Raw genomic sequence first — 15,832 nt, 5'->3', positions numbered from 1 at the left:
TATACATTCTAAATTAAGTAACCTGAGGTGTTTTCCAAAACTTTAACAATGATTATCATTGATGAATGGATTTGAGGAAACTTTTACTGCGTTTGTTCTACTCTTCTGCACTGTTTAAATTCTCTTCGGCCAAACATGTTTTAAGAAATAATAAAACTACAGCATTTGAAAATAAAAGACAAGAGAAAGCCTAAAAATGAAGAAAAAACAAAAGTCAAAACTCACCCCCGCAGCCTCCCTACACTTACCCGAATACATTTTCTAAACACTAATCTTCCTGCCCTGGCAGCCACAGCCAGTGGACGCAGCACACTGTGGAAGTGGGGGCCCCCCTCGTTCCTTCAACTCAGTGCTTTCCCTTTTTTCCCCAATTAATTGAAATCCATTACTATGTGGTGACAAGTACGGTGAGGACAGTGGCTTCCCTCACACAGCTGTTGTTGAGGCCCAGCGGCTAAAAAAAGACTGCAAGCACTTTGTCAATATAGGGTGTTTAATCACTGAGCAGACATGAAGTCCTCCTGGGGGACTGTAGCGATGGGCACCGTATTTCTATGGCTTAGCTTCAGTGATGATGATGACGACGACGATGGCAACAACAACAACAACATCATAATCATAAGCAGCTCACCCACTGGACACCCTGGCCTTGCCGCCAATCACTAAAAATACAAAGAAGCAGACTCCTTTCTCCAAGCACAAGACACTCCACATTATCACATCCTGTTAAAACGGGGCAGGTTTTATTCATAATAGCTGGGGGTCTTACAGGTGATTTTTATTTTCTTCTTCAGCTCTCATTCCCCATTTTCTCAATCTTCTACATGAGAATGCATTGCTTTTATACTTCCAAAAAAAAAAAAAAAACATAGAAGATCATTTTTAAAGACTTGTAAACAACCACCACCATAAATAAGCCAGGCTCTCCTTTCACAGAGTTTAAACATGAGCCTTCCTCACCAGTGAGCCTGCAGGGGATATTCTGTAACTAGGTCACCGGATTTCACTCCATCCCGGTGTACCTCTCCAAATGTTCACCAAAGCCACCAATATCTCATGAGGTTAATTTTGGACAACTGCTGAGTTGAACTAAAAGGAACGCATTTAGTCAAAAAGCATTTAGGGAATGCCTCTAATATTCTTGGCACAGCAGGAGTCACCAACATGAAGAGGCCGCCCCACCCTCCAGAAACCTACAGAAGGTAGGAATTAATACACACGCATAAATAGGAATAGCTCAAGGTACAATGTGATAAGTTCTAAAAGCGTTCCAGCTCAAAGCAGTGTGGGGGTTCTAGGAAAGGAAAGGTTATTTCTAGCTGCTGGGATGAGGGATGGCTTCGGGACAGAGTTAATGTCTCAGCAGGACGAGAAACACCAACAAAGGCAAGGAGGGGAGCAGATCCGAATCCAGAGTACAGTTCAGGTGGCCGGAGCCCAGGGGCACTGAAGAGTGGCCTTCACTCTGGAGAGGAAGACTGTGTCAGACGGTCCTGAGGACACGGGACACCAAGCTAGGGAGTTGGGGTGTACTGGCTCGGAGGTGCGGGGGGGTGTGCACTGTCTCCACGTGCATCCAGGTGCCATAGCAACCGTTTCACCCGAAGCCATCCTTTTACATGTAGGAGTAAATTAAATGAGTGAAGAAAAAGTAGAGACGACAGACAAATACCTAAGTTAGTATAAACAAGCCACAATATGTTCCCAAGTAAAATCGATGGGAGTCACCATGAATACCTCCCAAACTAGAGAACACATGCCCTCGGTGATGAAAATCTGATGAGTGTGGGGAGAATGAATGAGGAGGGAAATAGCAGAAGTCATGGCTCGGCCTTTCGGTGGTTCCCAGTGAGCCAGGCCAAAGAGGCTCAATCCCCTTCTCTGGAGCCACTCATTCAAACTTCTGTGTCCATTCCTGTGACACCCTCTCCACAGCCTGAGCCACCGCAAAGAAGCACCAATGCTTTTGGTGAGGAAATTCTCCTTCTCGATGGGATGATAACATCATAAGATTGAAGGTTCACTAGGGTCAGAAAAAAAAAAGCATACTGTATTCGAAAGAGAAGAAAGAAAGAAAAGAAAAGAAAAGAAAAGAAAGAAAGAAAAGAAAAGAAAGAAAAGAAAAGAAAAGAAAAGAAAAGAAAAGAAAAGAAAAGAAAAGAAAAGAAAAGAAAAAGAGAAAAGAAAAAGAAAAGAAAAGAAAAAAGAAGAAAGAAGAAAAAAGGAAGCAGGCGAGCGAAAGAGCAGAGACAGCTTTTCTGCCCCTAAAACATCGGTTCTTCCCCCTTGCTGAACAGTATCATCCCTCGGGGTACTCGTTTTTTTAAAAACTCAGATACTCAGGGCCCCACTCTGGCCTATTCCAACCAGAATGCATAGAGGGGAGTCCCAGGCACAGTCACTATTACACAGCTCCCCAGCTGACTTTAACACGCAGCTGGGGTTGAGAGTCACTGCTGGCAGTCTGGGCAAAAATGCTCAGAAGAAACTGAAAGGTCAAATAAATGAGAAGAACTGACAGCCTGTTGGGCTCAAGTTCAAAGTAACCCCTAATCACATACTGGTTGCTTTTCAAGGCCTCTCTCCCCCTGGTTGGGGGCATCCAGGGTGAGCTCTTTATAGGAGAGGATCAGGTTCCCCTGAGCCTGACAGCAGAGGCCAGGGGAGGGTCACCAGCATCATGTAATCAGTGAAGGTGGGTGCTCACAACGGAACACAAGTGAAGGCCATCGGGAGAGCGAGAGCCAGCACCAGCCCAAGCGAAGCTCTGTGCAGTACTGTCATGGGATGGGGACAAGGAGGAGCATGTAGATCTCGAACTCCAGCCGTCAATATCATGGCAGCATAGGGTGTAAGAAGGAACTTTGCAATTAGACACACGCTGGCTCTGTCACTTTCTAAGTGATCGTAAACAAGTGCTTTAATCAATCTGAGCCTAAATTTCCTTATTTGCAAAGGAGGAATTAGAATATATGCCTTGCATATTGCTTTTCTTTTAGGACTTGGAATAACAGTGTATACAGTCCGGCCCACGCTAGGTGCTCAGGCAATACATGTCAGTGAATACATTATCATTATAATTATTAAGCAAATAAAACCAACCCGAAATTGTCTCCAAGATGGCATGCCATCACCAAACCAGGAATTGAAGACAAAAACCAGAAATACATGTGGTAGGCAACCAAACTTGCATCTCCCAGACCAGGAGGAAGTATTATTTCTACTTCCAATGTCAACTCAACCCCAGCGTGCTTAACCGTAGATGTCAAGTCATTGCTTTTCAGTCAGGCCTCTCAGCAATTACAAACTGGCTCAGACTTCAAAAGTCATTAGGTCTCACCTCTCCTCTATCCAACCTTTGCCACGCGAGAGAATGGCAGAGTTGAAAGGTCTTTGGAGGTGACCATCTGCCCACCATGCAAGGCTTGCCAGAGCCACATGACACCGGAGGAGCATGTCCATCTTCAAGAGGGTGGTCCATTTCAATTACACTTAGAAGTCAATAGTCAGCATAAAACTATAAACACAACACTAATTAACGAGTTTACCAACACTTCTCATTAGACACGTGGTAGAGAAATTACGTGCTTACTCTGTAGGTGCCAAGGTCAGCACTAGAGTCAGGGCTAAAAGCCAGAGCTGTGGAATTCCATGCACCAGGATGGCAAAGGGGTCAGATGCTCAGACTCCACCACGACCAGGTACCCTAGACACTAATGTCCTTCCCTTCTCTAAGCTGTGGGTTCCCTTTCTTTAATGAAAGGATACTCCTTGATTTCCTTAAGGATTATTGGAGAACCAGTGGGTAGTGACCATGGAAACCATTTGTTCCAGTCTGACCTTGAGACACCTACATCTTGCCTTCCCGTACAAAAGCTTAAAAATCCACTGATAGAAAATTTGTAGCCATTTCCTGCTTGGGTCAAATGCCACTAGCTGAGCGTCAGAGTCAATACTAAGCCAAATCTGGGGCTGAAATCTATCAGCAGCAGTATCTGAATTTCATTGATACAAGAATAAATATGAAATTTCTCAGTGTTGAAGATAACCGGTAATTGATGTTGCTGTACAGGATTTTGAAGGTTTTCCTGATCATGAGATGTTGAGGACACAAATTTGGCATCCTACTTGCAATGTGTCTTCAAAAACATGTGAAAAATTCCTAAACAGGCCCTTTCTGGAAAGATCTGTGGACTTAAGTAGAATTAAACAACTAAAACTAAGAAAAAATTCTTAATGGACATTCTTTTTAATGTTATAAAATGCAACTACCCGTGACGTGCTCACTTGGACATGGAGTGTGTGTGGATGGGAGCAGGGAGTCAGGAAGGCTTCCAGAGAGTAGAACACATAACCCCAAATGCAAGTTGCAAGCCCTGAATCTATGAACACCATCAGAAGAAGAGGTGCTCTGGAACGGCATGCCAGGTGGCAGCATGTACAGGAAAAGCCACAAATTTCACGGCCTTTCACATCCTGTTTTGAGTCTCAGTCCTGTGACTACTACCTCTGTGACCTGGGAGAGTAACAAAGTCTCTGAACCTCAGTTTCCTCATCTGTAACATGGGGCGGTATCTGTATTTTGAGCGCACGTTGGAAAGATCGTCCATGGTGCCCAGTAGAAGCGCCTCGCACGGACCCCGGCTGTGGATATGACATTCCAGATTTCCTCTGCTCCTCTGCACTTAGGAACCCACACACTTGGTGGATGGGCTCAGCCTGCTTGAGCGGCACGCTGCCCTATGAGATGCTTTATAACCCTGTTGCCGAAGCAATCAGGAGGCTTTCCATGTCTCCAACAAGGCAAGGGGTACTTTCCCAAGAAAACGTGATAGGAATAATACTTAAGTGAGCCACCCAAACATTTTCTAACTTCCCTCGCATGAGGCAGGAGTGAGTCAGAATGTGAAGGTTTATCTGTGTTTATCCAGTATGACACGGAGGACAGAGATGCTGTGCTATGACCGGTGAGTGTGGCTGAGAAAGACAAGGCCTCCAGGGGACTGAATAGTCAGGTATCCATTTCTGCTGGAAGTCCTATGGGGAGGTGACACCACAGGAAGGCGACAAACCTTCAGTAACAGATGCCCTGGGGATTTTTGATCATTCAGCTACACAAGCCTCATCTCTTACCTGAGGAGAGGCGATGAAGGAATTCTACCCAATGCATCTGGTGGGCCTGAGTTTATTGATACCCCAAAGAGGAAGATGCATGTGGAGCAGGGAATATTCTCCTCTATATCCTTCAAACCCTTTGCTCTGATTCTTCCTTCTCCGAGCAATGCCTCTGCCAACCAATCCCATTTCCACAGCATCTGAGGCAGAGCACAGATACTGGCAAGCCAATTAATGCAAAGCTCTTGCTCCCAGGCATGTATGAAAACGGCACTGGGTTGATCCTGGGCTGCCTTCTGCATCTGACTAATGCAAACCAATTTCCTCCCCATCCCACCATGGAAGCCCTGATTTGCTATTTTCAAAAGGTGGGGAGGTGAGGAGTTCCAGGCTTAAAATGATGAGGACCAGATACAAACTGCACTGACCACATGATCAAGTGAAGCCCTGTCTCATAACTGCCAGAGTCTTCCAAATCACCAGGGGCAACACTTACTGAGCCAGTAGTCTTACTGAATTCTTCCTACCCTTATAAGGGCGGCTTCATCTGCTTTGGCTGTCACCTTCTTTTGTAGTTGTGGAATATATCGTTTGCAGAGTTGAATTTCTTAAGAGCAGGTGGGCAGATCCAATTCCAGTTTAATGTCTAGTCACTTAAATTCATCAGGCATCTATTGAGCAAAAAACATGTACACAGATGGCCCTGAGCAAGACCCTGGAAGTACAAAGGTGAAATAAGATACAATCACTGACTCGTGTCATATAATCATTGGCCTTGTAGGCATGAAATAAAGGTTAACCGTTCAGTGTTGCAATACATAAGTATTATAAATATTAATTGTGATGTTAAAAGTACAGGACATAATTAACAATGGAGAACTGGTTTAAAAAGCAAGCCCAGGGAGGCCTGGGTGGCTCAGATGTTTAAGCGTCTGCCTTCAGCTCAGGGCATGACCCCAGGGTCCCGGGATCAAGTCCAAAATTGGGCTCCTTGCTTAGTGGAGAGTCTGTTCCTGCCTCTGCCTCTGCCTCTGCCCCTCCCCCTGCTTGTGCCTCCACACACTTTCTCTCTCTAATAAATAAAATCTTTAAAAAAATTTTAAAAATTAATAAACTAAAAAGCAAGCCCCCAAATAGCAGCCTGTGATGTATACACACACACATGCAAATGGGAATGCTATTCACTATAATGTACTTCAGAGAAATAGGATTCCAGGCAATCTAAGATTTTGTTCCTTACACTATCTTTATTTTCCCAATTTTCTACAATGAAAATTAATTACTTATAAATTCAAAAAGCACCAATAAAATGTTGAAAATAAAGCACACTAAGGGCCTCAGTCTTCTGACTTCCCAAAGAGCTCCTGTACTAAACCTAGAGATTTGACACCCTAATCCCTCGCTCCAAAAATCCATGTGTGTGTCTGTGTTAGTGTACGTGTGTGCCTGTGTTACACATTTGTATGGTTGATACTGACTAACCTAAAATACAAGTCCTTTGTGGGATCCTGGTTGAGTGGAAGAAGACTGGACAAACTCTGAGAGACAGGTAGTCATCTTTTGGAGTAACTGAAATTGGAAGTACATCAGAGTAGCTGCTGATCAGAAAAGCTATTCAAGCACAGAAGACACATGGGGCAGAGAAAACCAATAGCCATTTGGTCTGGCTCTTGCACTGGAAAAGCAGAAGGGTATCTCTCCCAACCACAGGCACTGGCTTGTGAACGAGCTGCCTGTCCAAGGGGCAATTCCATGTGTCTATTCCCGGAGATCAAGCAGCCATCACTAAATCATTTATTTAATAATGATCCAGAACTAAGCTTTATACCTCTAGAAAGGCCAGAAACATTACACAAAGAATTCTTTGCAAATATGTTCATTTGATTTGTTTAGAAGCTGCTGTTAAAAACATACATTTGGAAGGGGAAACCAAACCAGAAACACTGCAACAAGCTAAGTGAGAAATGATGACATCAAGTTCAGAAATACTTAATGAGCACTTACTATATGCCAGGCATTGATTGTAGTAGGTATTTATACTACAGTAAGGAATAAAAGGGCAACAGCCCCTACCTTTACACAGCTTACCTTTGGAAGAATGTAGGAGGAAATCATAAAAACAAAAAGTAGATGTGGAATCCTGGTACTACAGGACACAATACTGCAGCCCTAATAAGCTTGACTGTGTAGGTCAAACTAACAAAGCTGTTAATGGGTAGAGGCGTGGGCAGATTTTGGTTCCTGATCAAATATATTTGACGAATTCATACATGAGCTCCAAGAAGCTCTACAGCAAAGAAATATGTCTAAATTTGATCAAGTTTACATTTCCTAATTGTGTTTGACCACAGAACCCTCCTTCTTGTGGAATACCTACCAACAGACCAATAGAAAACAAACATTTACCAAAACAAAGTCTGCAAAATGCACAAGAGTGGTTGTGCCAAAGATATAAAATTATCATCAGGGATCCCTGGGTGGCGCAGCGGTGTGGCGCCTGCCTTTGGCCCAGGGCACGATCCTGGAGACCCGGGATCGAATCCCACATCAGGCTCCCAGTGCATGGAGCCTGCTTCTCCCTCTGCCTGTGTCTCTGCCTCTCTCTCTCTCTCATAAATAAATTTAAAAAAATTTAAATAAATTTAAAAAAATTAAATAAATAAATTTTTAAAAAATTATAAATTTAAATAAATTTAAAAATTTATAAATTTTTATAATTTTTTTCAGTTAGATTTAAATAAATAAATTTAAATAAATCATAAATAAATAAATTTAAAAAATTAAAATAAATAAATTTAAAAAAATTTTAAAAAACCATATTTAAAAAGAATAATAATAAAAAAATAAAATAAAATTATCATCAGATGGGTTCTTTTAAAAAAAGACAGGAATGTTCATTAGGCTGTCTATAAAAATTAACAGACTTTTAAGTATTGACTCTTAAAAGTAGGAAAATCTATTTGGAATTCTTCATTTCCCAAAATCTAGGAGACAGAGACTTTGGTATATGTCCCAAATTACCAGAGAATGCCTCCTAAACCAAACTTCCAGAGTCCACTGCCCACCCAATGTGACTATGGGACACCCACAGAGGCACCAGCAAAACAGGCAGGTGGCAGAAGAGGGCATAGTGAGTAATCAGCATGTGACCAGGTGCTAGAGACAGCAGACAGAGAGTCACAGGTGCTCCCAGAAAAGTATACAGCCAAGTTCTCACAGTCTATTTCAGGGAAGGGGAGTGGTTATAGATACTGCTGACAGGAAGGAAAACGCAGACAATCCCTAAAACTTTGTTTTGTTTTAAATAGTTTTCCTATAGGGTGCCTGGGTGGCTCAGTCAGTTAATTGTCTGCCTTTAGCTCAGGTCATAGTCCCGGGGTCCTGGAATTGAATCCCACATTGGGCTCCCTGTTCAGCGGGGAATCTGCTTCTCCCTCTGCCCTTTCCCCTGTTTGTTCTCTCTCTCTCTCTCTCTCTCTCTCTCTAATAAATAAAATCTTTAAATAAATAAACACTTTCCTGTTAAATATATTTATACATTTATCAATAAGAGAAATGGATTGGGAGAGGTTGACTTGTAAAACAGAAACCGAGTCCTGAGTTGAAAGTCAACAAATTTAGGTTTAACACAGTCATTAGCTAGCCAACACCCCATTCTCCTTGGATCACCCTGTTCCACTGTTCACCACTGCTTAGTCCCCTTCACATCCAGTCGTGCGTGATATGTGTTACAGAGTAACCACCAATCTCAAATCACAGAGACAAAGAATTTTCCAACTGGTGTTGGGACACTTAGATAGCCATTTGGATAAGGACAGAATTAGATCCATTCATCACATCATACACAAGAATAACCTGCAAATGAATCAGACATCTAAATGTGAAAAATGAAATTATACAGGCACTGGAAAATAACACAAGTGAACATGACTGTTGAGAAATGCTTTCTAACCACGATCAAAAAACCGAGCAATGGAAGAGAAAGCTGATAAATTCATCTATATAAATATAAAAATTTTCACATGACGAGAAAAGCACTGTAAGAAAGGTCAAAAGGCAAATAATTCACTGGGAGAAAATATTTACAATATATTTCACAGATGAAGGGCTAATTCATAAAGCATATTTTACAGAAAAAAGGCCAAAATCTAACTGAAAAAAAAAAATGGGCAAAATATATGAACAGACAATTCACAAAAAAAATGAAATTTATAAAATTAACAAATGTGATCTTTAAACAAATGAAAAAAAGTTCAACTTCATTTAAAATAGGATATATGCAAATTAAAACTACACTGAAATATCATTTCTCACCCGTCACACTGGTAAAAATTCCAAAGGCTGACAACATGCTGTGGTCGAGGATTCTGGTGAGACACTCCCACAGAGAAGAATTCGGCCCTACCTAACTAATACAACATTCTTCCTTGACCCAGCATTCCCACTTCCAAGAATATAGCCTGAAGACAAATCTCCACTGATATGAAAGTGAATATGAATAATATTATCTATCGCAGGAAACCATTCCACTGTCCAACCACAAATCAGCTGTATGAGAGAGCAGAGAGAAGGAAGGAAGGACGGAAAGAACAGCAGAAAGATAGAAGGAGGAGAATTAAGAAAGGGAGAGATGAGGAAGGGGGGGGCAACAGAAAGAACAAAAGAATTTTTAAAAAGCAAAGTGCAAAAAGGCTTATTTTTATAGTACATTACCTTTTATGTAAGAAAAAAAGCAGTATGAAAACACACATAAATCAGGTTTAAAAGAAATACAGGAAAGATAACCAAGAAAACAAAGAGACTGCTTCCCTACAAGAGGCAGAGGGAATATTGGGGTGGAAGGAATGTTGGAAGGAGTAGCACTTCTCTGGGTATACGTTTTCATTTACTTTGGACATTTGGAAACATGTTAATGTTTTACACATGCAAAAAACAAAATTAAATCAACAAGGCAAGGATGGGAAGGAGGAAAGCTAAAGCCAAAAGCAAACTAAAAGAATTAAACCCAAATATATTTTAAATGAACAACCTAATGACAACAGGGGATTGAGGGGGAAGTCTATAAAGAAAAAAAATTCCTTGAGGCACCTGGGGGGGGTTCAGTCGGTTAAGCATCTGACTCTTCCTTCTGGCTCAGGTCATTATCTCAACCGTATCTGGACTCCCTGCTGGGCGTAGAACCTGCTCAAGATTCTCTCTCTCTCCCTCTGCCTCTCTCCCCCTTCTCTCTCAAAAGAGAAAGGAAGGAAGGAAGGAAGGGAGAGAGGGAGGGAGGGAGGGAGGGAGGGAGGGAAGAGAAGAAAGAAAAGAAAAGAAAAGAAAAAGAAGAAGAAAAGAAAAAAAGAAAAGAAAAGAAAGAAAAGAAAGAAAAGAAAAGAAAAGAAAAGAAAAGAAAAGAAAAGAAAAGAAAAGAAAAAAAAAAGAAAAGAAAGAAAAGAAAGGAAGGAAGGAAGAAAATTCCTAAACATAGTATTTGACAAAAAACTTTCAGTCTTAGGCAGGGTTAAAGTTGGGAAAGGGCATCCCAAGGAAATCCTGAACTGTTTTTAGCAGGTTTGTTTGGTACAGTGGTATGAGCTTAAAAAAATTATTATTATTAATATTTGTGTTATTATATTCACATCCCCATAGCTACAGGTATGTGTGTACATACAGGTGATATAAACATAGAGAAATGCATTTATATACTTTCATGTGTATGATTTCCTGGCTCTGGCCATCAAAGGACCTGTGACCAAAGGCACACAGTGGCCACGAGCACACCTGACAGGGATTAGGGGTCCCCTAATCCCATTCTCTGCTGCAGAGAACCAGGATGTACTGAAGACATGGTTGATTTCAGAGCTTGAGCAGAGATGACCCAAGATGAAACTAGAAAATCTTTTTTATTCTAGCAGGTAAATAAGTGCTAACACAACAACAAAGACAGGAACATGCCACAAGGAGGTAGGAGCCAGATTAAAGGGGCTCTCATAGGACAAATCTGGGGCAATCTAAGCATCAAAATAACTACATAGTGCTAATAAATTATACAAGATTGAAAGAGAAGTCAGGAAGTCCATCCCTATATTAGAAACAGAGAGACGGGAGGGACTCTCGCTTAAAGCAGAATGCAGAATGCTGGAATGCTCCCTTTGGCAACACATATGCTAGAACGCTCACAATGGTGGGGAAGGCAGGGCTGAAGACAAGATAGCACAATTCTGCAACCATCCAGAAAAGACTAGTTTAGGCAAAAATTTAGGGTAAATGCTTGACGAAGAGCAAGAATAGAGTATCTCATGGGTTGCTTAGTAATGGCAAGGGAAAAACAGTAACTATAAAGCGGAGAAACTGAACAACACCTTGACCAGGCAATCATAATCATCAGGAGCCTCCCAATGTAATTAATCCCTGAGGAGGATTCATCTATGCAACGTTCTAGCAGGGAACACACAACTGAACCTAAACATGAAGAAACAACAGATTAATGCGAACAAGGAGTACAACAGTATTGAAAAGAAGAAGCACTTATGCTTCAAAACTGCCAATGCCATAAAAGACAAAGAGAGGCTGTGGAAATGTTCCAGAATAAAAGAGATAAGAGTCACGACAACTAAGTGTATTATCTGATCCCGGGCGAGGCTCTGTAGTAGAAGGGGGAAATGCTGTCAACTGGACAAAGTGACATAACAGAAGTAGAGACAGTGCATTAAAATACCAAATCAGAGTCGGTGTACTGAACAGGAGAACTACAGTGCAAATATGAAGAGACAACCCCTATTATTAGGAAATACACACTTTACTTAGGGGTAGACAACCATGATGGATCACGACGCATGGAGCTTACTCTCAATTACTGTAGAAAATAATCATATACACAATACATAGTAAAGAGAGAGAAAGAAGAGGGAGAATTTAAATGATATAAAATATTAACAATAGATGAATCAGATGAAAGCATATGAGTATTATTGGGACTATTCCTATTCTTGCCACTTTTTCACGTCTGAAATAATCTACAAAAATTAAAGAAAAAATAACCACTGAGAAAGAGACCATATATGAAAAAATTAGCTCTATTTTTCAGCAGGATTTGAAAATAAGAAAGAAATTAAACCCAAAGTACTTCATCCCACATAATAGTTACATACACATGTAGTTCATAGCGACACAAAGAAATGTGTATATTTTAATTTCTTAACATGGGAAAGGATTTTAGAATTCCTTTTTCTGAAACTCCTGGGGATGAACTACACCTAACACATCTAAGGCCACAGTGGATATGTAAGCAGGGCTACAATTACAAGATTTGTAGGTCAACACAAGCCTCTGAAATTCTAGTTCACCACATTTGCAATCCGAGTACTATTTCCCTTCTAGAAAGAGCAAGTTTAGAGTTAGAAGATGAGCTGTACCTAACAAGCTAATAGCGAGCATCAATTTTTAAAAATCTATCAGCAGTGGCCTTTAAGGTTAAGTATCACCCAATGGATGAGTGGGGCGGGGCAGGGAGCACCCTTTCGGTCAAAATATGGATCAGGTCACATGTGCTGCCTTCCACTACACACCTCAACTTCCCAGCAGAAGGAAAAATTAGTGAATCGGCCCTTGAAGTTTCCTTCCTAGATAAGTTTAGAGAGGAAAAATAAAAAGATATGAAGGTTAGACATTATGAGGTCAAGAACCATCAACCAAATGGAACTTGATGTTTAAACAGAAAGGTAAAATATATGGGAAGCAGCAAAACTCTCAACCCTCTGATTCCAAAACAGGCTCTGCTGACTGAATGTGTGTGTGTGTGTGTGTGTGTGTGTGTGTGTGTGTGTGTATACTGCAGCTGAATACTAGGTATTGTTCCCTTCCAACAAGCATTAAAATATAAAGGTCAGTTAGCTTAAATGGTATTTTATTGCACATACTTTAAAAAGACCTTGGACAATTAAAGCAATGAAATATATTCCTTCCTATCATTTTTAAATGTTCTTAGAAGCATAAAAAGAAGGCACGTCCCCCTGTAAAAAATCTTAACTCCTTCTCTTCCTTTACACAACATTTATCTCAGGGCCTCCCAGAACATATGAGCCTTTTTACTAGAGTCTCCGGGGCTTCTGGCCTCCGGCAGTCTTCACTGGGGCAGCCAAGGGATGGCCCAGCAGTGCTGCCTGAGGAGCAAAGACACAGGTCAAAGATCAAGACCAGATCAGTGGTTCTCCCAGAAACTTCTCTTTTTTTTAAAGATTTTATTTATTCATGAGAGACACAGAGAGAGAGAGAGAGAGAGAGAGGCAGAGACACAGGCAGAAGGAGAAGCAGGCTTGGGATCCCTGGGTGGCACAGCGGTTTAGCGCCTGCCTTTGGCCCAGGGCGCGATCCTGGAGACCCGGGATCGAATCCCACATCGGGCTCTCGGTGCATGGAGCCTGCTTCTCCCTCTGCCTATGTCTCTGCCTCTCTCTCTCTCTGTGTGTGACCATCATAAATAAATAAAAATTTAAAAAAAAAAAAAACAAAAAAAGGAGAAGCAGGCTCCCTGTGGGGAGCCCGATATGGGGCTCGATCCCAGGACCCCGGCATCATGACCTGAGCTGAAGGCAGAGGCTCAACCACTGAGCCACTCAGGTGTCCCTCCCAGGAACTTTATTTAAAATGAGACTAAAGCTCCAGGCTCCTCCTACAGATGCTGGGATATCAAGTGAGAATCTGAGAGAAGGAGTTTTTTCTTGTTGTTTTATGTTGTTTGTTTGTTTGTTTGTTTTCCTTTTTTGGTGCCTCTGAAGATGTTGACGGGTACCCTTGCTTACAAACCACTGACCTAGAAGATTCTAAACTTCTCTGCAGCGCCAAAGCTCTAGGAAAAGTTTCAACTATCTGTGGCTTTACAGTGTCCTCAGACTGACCCTGAGGGCATCATTTTATTCCTCACCCTGGTTCAGTGTCCACAAAGATAAAAGGACACAAACAACAAGCCAATTTTGCTAGTCTGTTGCAAAAAGTTAATAAATTTTAAAGTACTCCACATATGTGAATATCTGTTTTTATCAACTTCTTACTTAATACATGAAACTCTTCCTTAAGTTTTCAAAGGGACTACACTCCTAACAAAGGGACTGCACTCTGTCAACCTTAACCCTTTTTTCCCCATCGAAGTACTTGGCAACTAGTATCTTAGGTGTGGGTGGTATTTGCTCAGAGAATCATAGACCCCAGGGTAGGAGAAGTTCTCCAGAGGTCATCTGGAGAGCACTCTGATTCCCGGCAGAAAAGAGATCGCTACCCCATTTCACAGAGGGTCAGGTGAAGCACACTCGGGACTCCACACTCCACGCTGACACACCTCTCTGATTTCTGAAGGTCAGAAACCTTCCTGTTGGGCCTTTTCAGATGAATACAGTGCTTATTCTGGTTCATGTGGGTGACCTGAGGCAACCAAAGTCTCCTCTCTAGGCCTTGGTTCACTAGTCTCTAGCAAAGGAATCTCTCATCTGAGACGGTAGAAGGAAAGAAAAGCCTTCAATGTCAATAAATTAACTCACTAAATGGATTGGTGACTTTGAACAAGATATTTAACGCAAGAAAGAAAGAACCCCCATAATTAAATATCAAAATCTGAGCCTGGGATACAAGCGGGGCGGGGAGGCAGAGGATGTTAATCCCAAGTGAGTGCACTGAATTGCAGGGTATCTGCTTCCCAGGGGCTTCTGAATATTACTGAAGCTGATGGTTACAGAGGCTCAGGGGTCACCTTCCCACTTAAAGGGCATAAAAATAAATAGACGCCTAGAACTATTTGTCTGTTCCCAAAGGTCTCCAGTACCATGTATTTAATGCCAACAGGGATTTAAAAAAAAAAAAAAGTTGTGGAAATTGCCTTTTTCAATAATCCCCTTTTAAGAGATAAAGAAATAATGAGGAATAAAGAATCTTACTCAAGATAACAAAACAATTAAGAAGCATATAGAATACCCAAGGATATTCTAACTTATTTCTCCATCTGAAAATCCTCACATGACATCATGCTATTGTATGGTATCGGTCAGGAAATAAAACGGAAAACTGACTCTGTAGTTCAACATTTACCATCAAGAAACAGAAATCTTGGGGCACCTGGATGGCTCAGTCAGGTAAGCAACTGACTCTCGATTTCAGCTCAGGTCAGGATCTCAGGGTCTTGGGATGGAGCCGAGCACTGAGCTCCACACTCAGCTGGGAGTTTGCTTGAGATTCTCTCTCTACCTCCCTCCCCTTGCACCTTCTCTCTCTCTCTCTCTCAAATAAATAAATAAATCTTAAAAAAAAAAAAGATTTATCTATTTATTCATGAAAGACACAGAGTGAGAGAGAGAGAGGCAGAGACATAGGCAGAGGGAGAAGCAGGCTCCATGCAGGGAGCCCGATGTGGGACTCGATCCCGGATCCCAGGGTCATGACCCGAACCCAAGATAGGCGCCCAACCGCTGACCCACCCAGGCGTCCCAATAAATCTCTTTTAAAAAAAGAAACAGAAGTCTTCTTTTCCTCACAAATTAAGATTTTACAGGAAAACGGCAGAAGTAAGGGTAACACAATATATTTGCCATTATTTTGTTTTTATTAGAGCAGAGCACACCCAAAAGCAAAGCTATTTTGATCTACAAAAACAGCGAAGAAGGAAACACAGTTTGTTATTTGATTATTAAGTTTACTCTGCAGCCTTCGTTGTATGGGTGGCATTATCATACAAGCTGGCTCCTAGGAG

At 41.6% G+C, this 15,832-nt stretch overlaps 1 protein-coding gene across 11 annotated transcripts in view; it reads right to left on the bottom strand.

The window, feature by feature from the left end:
* Nucleotides 1–15,832, bottom strand: part of LOC112645817 (LIM domain containing preferred translocation partner in lipoma) — a 670,895-nt gene that overhangs the window by 570,215 nt on the left and 84,848 nt on the right. For 2 of the 11 annotated variants that reach the window (XM_049105697.1, XM_025425333.3), the window contains exon 2: nt 5,612–5,786. The exons of 8 other annotated variants lie outside the window; for them this stretch is intronic. The gene's annotated coding sequence lies outside the window, so the exon portion shown is untranslated. Of the gene's footprint in view, nt 1–5,611; nt 5,831–15,832 lie in introns of all 11 variants that reach the window. One more of the 11 variants, XM_025425332.3, reaches the window with a different exon arrangement.

This window comes from Canis lupus, chromosome 34, assembly GCF_003254725.2.
Source record: "Canis lupus dingo isolate Sandy chromosome 34, ASM325472v2, whole genome shotgun sequence".
Lineage (NCBI taxonomy): Eukaryota > Metazoa > Chordata > Mammalia > Carnivora > Canidae > Canis > Canis lupus.
Note: the sequence above shows the minus strand (reverse complement) of the source record. Positions and strands in the feature narration are given on the sequence as shown.